This window comes from Anarhichas minor, unplaced genomic scaffold (genome assembly GCF_050575085.1).
Source record: "Anarhichas minor isolate MPS153535 unplaced genomic scaffold, ASM5057508v1 ptg000073l, whole genome shotgun sequence".
Classification (NCBI taxonomy): Eukaryota; Metazoa; Chordata; class Actinopteri; order Perciformes; family Anarhichadidae; genus Anarhichas; species Anarhichas minor.
The window spans coordinates 4103038-4110231 of record NW_027466519.1 but is presented as its reverse complement, the minus strand read 5'-3'; positions in this window follow the sequence as shown (position 1 = coordinate 4110231).

The following is a 7194-nucleotide window of genomic DNA, read 5'->3' as shown; positions in this document are numbered from 1 at the left end:
ACGATTCTATTGTGCATTTCCTCACTTTTCTCACGCTGCTCTGTCACATCTGTGGACGGACACATCGTGAGCAGCTTTTTATCCATATCTACTTGAAACCTCCAGAAACGGTCAAGTTCAGCCAACTGGCGATTGTTGACATCTTGGATGATGTTGGATTTTGTGATTAATTCCACATTCTCCTTCTTGGCCAGTTTCAACTTTAACTCGAGGCCCTGGTTTACATCCTCAAGAGCTCTCATTTTTAGTTTAAGCTTCATGTCGCTGGCATTTCTGACCTGTTCATCTGTTTCTAGTTCATGTTTGAGCCGATCTATTTCACGCTTAAGGAGGCTGATGTGAGCCATCTCTGTTGGATTGGATTCTGCCATCGTGTAGATTCGATATGCGAAAATGTAATGACACATCCACAGACATCCAGACTATATACCTTTTCTGTACCTTTGAAGTTTCTGTGCCTTTGAAGTTTCATGCCTTTATGACATCATCGCATTCCGTGAGTTCTGGAAGGCTTTGGGTTTAGGCTCCGCCCACAAGCTGAATGTAAACAAAGTTCTGGAAGCCTTTCTAGCTTAGGCTCCGCCCACAAACAGAATGTAAACAAAGTTCAAAAATAAACAAGTGTGTGTGATGATGTTGTGACTGTTCTGGCTGCAGAATCATGTGCGACCTCATGATGATGAGGTGACATGATTAACTCAGTTCAGCTAATTATAACACACACACACGAGTTGGTATGTATGCCTGAATTCCTGGATGTCCGTCACTAACAGCTCATCATCCTTTCTAAGAAGGCAGAGTGGCCAAGCGTTATTCAAAAAAGTTTTAGGTTTGTGGCCTCAACACGAGTTCAGATACTCAGACAGGATTTCAATAAATCTCTGGGTTTAGCCATCTTATCTAAAGTAGAGAAAGTGAAGGTGATCGTATCCAAAGGTTCCATTACAATCAACTTTTGCTCTGAAAGACTGAGTGCAACTCGTGTTTGTCCTGCAGCGACACGATGATCACAGCTACAGTTCAGCATTTTCCTCGTTCTGCTTCCTGTGAAAACATCTCACAACAGTTACACGCTCCTTCATTAGCACCGAAACGTTTTATTTTCGTAAAACATTTGCCAGACAAAATATCCTAAAAGCTCTTCTGACCTGAAACTAACTTTTACATGTGACACACTTCACTTCTTGTTCTCGGTGTCAACTCACTTCTCACTGTTAACAGTTTAAATAGAGGCAATCCATACAGAGGGAATAGTCCTCCTTCTGGTGACGAGCGAGCCCCGTTTGGGGTTCGAGCGAGACCGTTTAGCGTGGTAGCGTGTCGTAGAATGCACTTTTCAGAAACAAATATAACGAATTGTTTCGTTAATTCGGTATATAACGTGTGGAGCACACGTTATATACCGAATTAATGAAACAATTCTGGGCAAAATCATCATACCAGCCATTTTACACACTGCAAACACAATTGTACACAAACTAATATCATATCTAGAAGACGTACCACAATATCACGTATTTTTCGGCATGATATCCAGTGAAAGTTTACACAAGGCTTTCACACTCTGCCATCGACAGTAGCACAGACAGTGAAAACATTCGACATGCTGGGTTCAATCAACACGCTCACCGGTCTAAGCCAAACTCTCAGCTGGTTCCCTGCTCTCTGACATCCCCTGTTTGGGTCTCCGGTGTGGCTCTGACACACAGATGATAGCGATGAAATGTGATATAACACAAAGTGGAAAATAAACTACGTGTGATGCTGTTAAATCCAGACATGACATACTCGGGCGCCTGGCTCCGATCTGAGATCAATTTCAACAGGTCATGGATTAAACAACTCCAATCCAGCTCAGAAACACAATGTCACTGCATCAAAGGTCCTCTAATACAACAAAGTAGGTCCAGACACTGAAAACACTGATGAGACAGACAACAGAGCTGGCTGTGGAAAACCATGCTGTGATTAACTAAGTCTGCTTGGCAGCAAGAAAGCATTCCATGTGCTCTAATAAGCGTGGATGAGTTTTTGGCTTCGGTCTCCACATGTGTTTTCTGCAGAGTAAAGACATTTTGTGCGCATGATGTATTCAGCAAGTCAAAACACCTCTTTTGGGAAACGTAAAAGCAAACTTATCAATCAAATTGTGTGTGTGTGTGTGTGTGTTCCTCTGTAGACGTCTACCGGAGATAAAAGATCTCAGATCAAACTGATTTAAAGAGTTTGGCAACAGGGAAGACAGCAGCAATATTACAAATGTAATTTATGGTCGTTAAATCAGTGTGAGGGCTTGAAATGTATGAGCAGACTTGTTAATGTTAAATTAACACCTGCAGGCTGGTAATTAGAATAACACGTGTGCTCTAATAACATTCTTATTTTGTGGGTGTTTTTTCTCTCCCTTTGAGAGGCTGTTGTAGCAATTTAACAAAGCTATTAAATGCAATTGGCCTGCAGTGAAAAAGTCTTATTGTTTCATTGTGGTCAGAGTTATTCACTCAGTCTCACACACAGTGGGGTTTGGGTTCACTCTCACATCAGAGAGAGATGAAATGAAAACAGTTACAGCATCAAAGTTGGACTGAGTGAAGCTGCCGAGTATCTGAGAGGCAGTGGAAGAATATCCATCTGGACACAAGGCACTGAGCAAGAGATGTAATCAACTCCAGCTGAGAAAATGTGACTTAATACACCAGTCCGCTGTTGTGACTGGGTGTTAAACAGCCCTCACACATGATGTAGCTCTTGTTATCGGTGCATCAGCAGAGTCACAGTTTACAGAGGATGGAGAGGAAAAGTAGGCTACAATGTGACAAAAGCAGAGTATCATTCTGTGGGTTCTCTGGAGAACAATAGTAACATAACGTTACATTTTACATAGCAGTACATGTTGGTAGAAAGTTCAGGGTTTGGATAACAAAGGCTCCTGTATATTAACGAATTTCAAAACCCTATATATACACAGATATATATAAATATAAAAGGCACGCGACTACAGGTGACAGACTTTTACTTTAACCGTCGTGGTGCTAGCTAATTAAGAAGGCAGCAGCTAGCGTAATTAGCCCTGTGTTAACTAAACATATCTAACATTAGCCGGAGAACTTTTTAACGAGTCGCACATGGTAAAAAAAAATAATGTCGTGAAACAAAGTAGCATGTTTATTCTGCACTGGTTTAAGAGGCTCCACAGGTGTGGCGCCACTCTTACCTGTCTGAAGCATCCCGGAGCCGGACTCGCCTCCAAAATCATCGTCAGGTGCGGCGGAGCTCGTGGTTAAGAGCCCGAGAAGGCAAAGCGTCCATTTAAACAACCCGCAGAACATCTTCCAGGTTTAATCACTTTTTGTAATTAAGATGTAACGACATGCAAATGAGCGAACCAAAACGTGTTCTGCATATAAAACTATCTCCAATGAGGCGGCTCTCATTAGTCAAACGTGAGGGACATTGCTGAACGCCACTTTGTTTCTTGAACTTGGAGTGAGACACAGAGAGTAAGTTCTCATCCTCTTCACCTCTCCTCCTCCTCCTCAGACAGCAGCAGCAGCTTCTCTCCTCCTGACCTGCAGCTGCATCACATCACACACAGGCGCCAAACGAGACATCGGAGGCCCCGCCCCGCTCCTGTAATGCGGACCAATTAAAATGGGCCTCCGCCCATTTAGTTCAAAAGCCTTTCTGCAACTTGGCTGCGAATTGGTCAGTTTGCACTTGAAAGACTGATTTATTTCTTTGGTCTCCAAGAGACATTTGGACCTTTCATCACTGCAGCACGAGACAGATGATGCTGCAGCTAAATGACCAACGGACGGGTCACTATAAAGCTCCGTAAAGCTTACAGAAATATGGCTCATGTTTTCATTCATAATTAATAACATTAAAACAATTTTCATTTGATGACATCATCAGGGTAATGACCTCAAGACTTGACAAGCTCCTCCAGAGTCAATGTAGACATAATACAACTGTTTTCACAACACAAGGAAAGTTATCAAAGTGATCTATTTAACTTTAGTGCATTCCCCTTTAATATCAGTTACCTCAGTAACTTGTTGGTCTGTCAGTTGAAGGTCAAAGGTAACCAATACTGCATAATTTGTTCCAAAGAAGCAGAAATAACCAGCCAAATTGTATCTAAATATATTTACACCATCACCAACTTAACATCTTCATGACAAACAATAATTTTGAGCCATAGAGGAATTGAACTGGATGTAGACTTGGGTTCCTGATTTCATCTGGATCTTGATTAAATAGATTCTTTAAGATCCAATGAGTCAATTACTGAATCTGTACATAATTTTTCTTTGGCAAAAAGCAATGTAAAAACATCCAGCTCTTTAACTCAAGAACTTATCTGGCAACACTCAAGTTCAAATGTAGAGCTTTGTGTTTAAGTTCTATATATGCTCTATTCAAATTCAAAACCCAACTCTAATCACAAAACAATCTTCAAAGATCTACATGTTGCGCTTTCATAATCATACCTCTTTATTCAAGGACTTATATTCATATAAAATCTATGTGTACAGTTGAAATGACTGTGGGAGAGACAGTCAAGTAACAGATCAGGCAGCGAAGGACTCAGCCACTCCAGAACCTCTGTTCTGAGAAAGAGCCTTGTTTCCACTTTGGTGGCTCTGTGATAAAATGTTATTCAAGCTCTTTCTTTCTTTTTTTTTGTCTTCACGTGAAAAAGATACATTGTGTGTTTAGATAATCAGAAAAACACAACCAGGAAACAAATTGTACAATTTGTGGACTGAATGAAGTCAAACAATGCCTCTTTTTGTTTTGTTTTTTCAGCACATGCACATTTCCATTTCAGAACATGCAAACAGGACATCTCTAGAGGGGGCGGTAAGAGTAAAACTGTAGGAGGAATACTTGGCAACCTGTTCATGTTGGAGGCCTGAAACTGTTGGATATTTTGAAAAATCTACCGTAGAGATGAACACAACTCTCTGCTCCAATATGGCGACTTACAGCAACGTCCATGGACCGAAAGACGACGAGCAATCTGTGACGTCACCTTTACAAAGAACAGAGCCACGCCTAAAGTTAGGCCTCACTGCTTTGAAGTCTAAAATGTCTCCTTTTCGATAACCCATGAAATAGATTGCACAAATAAGAGACAACAGGAAGTACAAATTAAAACACAAGGAAATAACCTGACTTGGATCAAATTATATTTGCAAATAATTTACACGTCCATAAACTTGCTTAGAGTCAATACAAGGAGCACCGAGAGATTTAGACACCGAGACTCGAGTCCAAGTCACAGTGACTCGATTCCACATCTCTGACACAAAGTGACAGATAATCCTTCAATGTGCAACATCTGTATTACTCAACAAGATCCCTCACTCACAATTATGACAAATCCTTTAAAAAAATATCCGCACCAATTACCTAATTTAATTTAAATCTGTAGGTTTTCTATCAAACAACTGCATTCAACTGTATCATGTGTTTTAAAAGGTCAAGCTTTGTGATATTCTATGTTTCTTATTTTCAATTTAAAAAAACCCAACCAAACATTAATGACTTTAATTATAAGTATTGTGTGTGTATCTAAAAGCTGACATAAAGGGGCTTGTTCCTATGTGCTGTAGAGCTCCATTGTTTCTAAAAATAAAAAAAATAAAAAACTATCAAATATACATCAATGAGCCACGCAGTTTTGCAATAGGTGACATGTTCCTTACTTTGAACACACACTGTAGTTTATTTGGATCAATCCCACAGACACCGTCCTCCTTCCCATGAATGAAGACGGGAGCGTCTGATTCCACGGCTGAAAATAGTCCCCAACAAGTACACTGTTTACCCGTTTGAATAATGTTCGCTAAACCCAGCTGTTTTGGGAAATAACCGAGAACGTTTTAAAAATGAAACTTTCAATTTGTAAGAAGTTTTTAAAGATGTACGTCGTGAGTAGGAACCAGAGTAGGGAGATGTGCCGTCATCACCATGAATATGGCCACCGTGGCATATTTTGAGTCAATGCACATACGCCTTCTGGCTGCCATAAATACTCAGTACAGCACCAAATGAGTATCAATCCGCAAGTGAAAATAGTACCCAACAAATTGATTCATGCATGTGTTTACCAGCGACAGTGCACATTAATCAACATTTCAGTTTACCCCTCAATGTAAATGTGCCAGAGTTGGCTAGAGAGCCAATTACCATCTGTAGTCCCTGTGCAGGTTATTACAATTTAGTGGCCCAATATTATCACAACCTACTCCTGTTTAAGTAACATTTGTTAAAAAATATAATTTTATATATATATAATAATTCCGAGATGTTTTTGGAAATGACTGAGCCTTTCCTAGCAGTAAGAATACCCGTGACTCTTTATGTATTTGTAAAGGTCTGTTTCCATTAGGAACCAGTGGGCCACAGACAGGGAAATATAGTGAAAGACAGATTCACACATTGTTGGCGTTGGTCTTTTCGTGGGAACAACAAAATTATTAAATATTATGAGGCTTTTCTTTAGATATGTTATGCCCAGTGTGAAGTGGGGGGAAAGTATTGCCAATAAACCGAAGCACAATACAGCCTCGTGTCTGGGTCCAGCTCAGCTCTTAAGGACACACTGCTGGTCCTTTAGGCTCATGTAGAGCTCTAGTAGTACCACACAAATGTTAGTTCAGCCTTTTGTTATTGACAGAATACACTCACACTAAAACCACTTTGTCAATCCCATTTATCTGGCTTTCCAAGAAAACCACCAAAAACACAACTTAACCCAAGTCTGGAAAGAACACAGTTTTATGTTTTGGGTGGTTCTATCTTAGGCGTCATGCAGTCAACTTGCCAACTTCAAAAATGCCCTGTGATTCACATATATCAGCTCGGATAGCATTTGTGCCTCAGTGTGTGTTGTCAGTTAACTGTACATCATGAGGTACATTTACAATTTACAACTCTTCATACATAAATGTAAAATTTGGTCGCAGCCACACTAAAGCCTGAACCTGGAGATTCCAGAGGGTAAAGCTACAGGGCAGATGAAGTGTCGTCTTGTTGCATAGCCCTATTTTAAGTCAACAGTCTGCGGCAACAACACAACTCTTTATTGTACCTGTGGACACACAAACAGGTAACCTCTCCTACAAACCCTCACACAATACTGCTCTCAGAGGAAACAGTTAAGAAGAAAGGGAACCCATGAAA